The following is a 1,819-nucleotide window of genomic DNA, read 5'->3' as shown; positions in this document are numbered from 1 at the left end:
TATGTGCAAGTAGTGTTCCCTGAACGTTCGCCTCCTGATCTACCCCCTTAACGTGGTTTAAGGACATTCTTCGAGGAGACACTGACTCCTCTATTCTAAGTGGGGGAGAGGCTCGGAAAGCCCTTAACTCCCATGTCTCGGATGTGAGACCAGTTACGCTGCGGAAACAAGTGGAATCCTTTATGGATACCAAGCTGAGCATTGTCAGCAGGGTTCGCGATGCCATGGCAGTGGCCCAGGATAGACAAAAAGAGTACTCCGACAAACATGGAAGAGGAAACTTAAGTGTATTTAAAGTGGGGGACTTAGTGTTACTAGACACGAGGAATCTACCTCTTGCCACTGTCAGCTCTGTCGGCAGCAACAAGCTGAAGCACCGCTTCATCGGACCATTTGCAGTCCTGGTCAGACATGGTGTGTCGTACACCAGCGACCTACCAAAGTCAATGACGACACACCCGACGTTCTATGTTGGACGTCTTAAGCGGTACTTAATATGCAGGGGGTTGCTGACTCGCCAGACCACCCAATGGCCCCAACTTCCTCGAAAGCAAGGGCCCAACCACAGACGTCGGACGAGGGCGTTCGGAGCTGGCTCACAAGCCTTGGTCTGGGCCGGCAAAGCCCGCGGTCAAGACCCGTACGCAGGAGGGGCTCCGTACGAACGGACCCCGGAGCCATACGCCGAGTACGCTGAGTACGCCGGGCCCCCAGAAGACGAGCGATCTCGCCTGATTCCCGGCCCTGGGCGGCAGCATCACCGCCAGTCCCAAGGCCAATTTGCAATCTCAAGCACGAGGACACGTTGACGGAGGTGGTCAACCTCAGGGCCCTGTGTCGGACCTGCAGGAGAAGCACTCGGACGAGAGTGGCGTTCGGGAGGCGCTGCGTACTCGTACTCGTACGAGGGCACCTCCGCCCCCTGTTTGACCGGAATGGAGAAGTCCACTACCACGTGAAGCGGATCTTCCAGGAGTAACGGCATCGCGGTATGCGACAGCTCCCCGTGAAGTGGAGGGGTTATGCCCACTCCGGGAACTCGTGGAAGCCGATTGAACGGCTCCTGATTAACTGCTCGAAGGCTGTCGCAATCTGGGAACAGAAGCGGCGGCAGCTTCATAAGTAGTCCGGGGCTTCTTGCCCGAACAGGGGACGGCCGTTGAAGACACTCCGTACCCGCGCTCATCATGAGCGCTAGAAGCCGCGCTCTTCAGGATGTCCCTTGGCAGCATGCGCTTGCTGACCATGTGGGCAAACCGAACACGAAGATCACGCTGGTCCAGGATGCGGGACAGCAGCTGATCTTCATAGGGTTCCCGTAACTCCATGGGTGAGTACTTGAGAGACTCCACCCAAGCCCAGAACATGGCCTCACAAGAACTCCAGTTGGGATAGTTCTCGGGCAGAGCCCAGGGGTATCCCCAAAGAGGGTTGAGACCACCCCGGTTCTCGAGCTTCTTATGACATCGTGACGTCCTTAAGAGAGATGCATTGTGGCGCGAGAAGCACACACCGATCCGCCTCCAAGTTGTCAGCAAACCATTGATCCTTCTGAACCAGGGTACGCTCGTAAATGCCCCTAGAGGTGTGGCCTCCCACAAGGCCACGAGGAGCGACGAGAAGCTCCAGGCAGAGGTCAGCCCCAGACCTTTCCTCGGGAGGCCAATACCCTCTTGAGTTGATGGCAGCTCCCTGGCTGACGGGTGCCACCACCGAGCCCCACGCACAAGCTGGGCAGCTTGGAAGTCCTCCTGCTGCTGGTCGAGGTCATTCGTGATCTCCCGCGGCTCAGAGATAGCACCCTCTTAATGGCTCCTCC

The sequence above is a fragment of the Phytophthora infestans genome, genomic scaffold, assembly GCF_000142945.1.
Source record: "Phytophthora infestans T30-4 supercont1.116 genomic scaffold, whole genome shotgun sequence".
Taxonomy (NCBI): domain Eukaryota; phylum Oomycota; class Peronosporomycetes; order Peronosporales; family Peronosporaceae; genus Phytophthora; species Phytophthora infestans.
Note: the sequence above shows the minus strand (reverse complement) of the source record.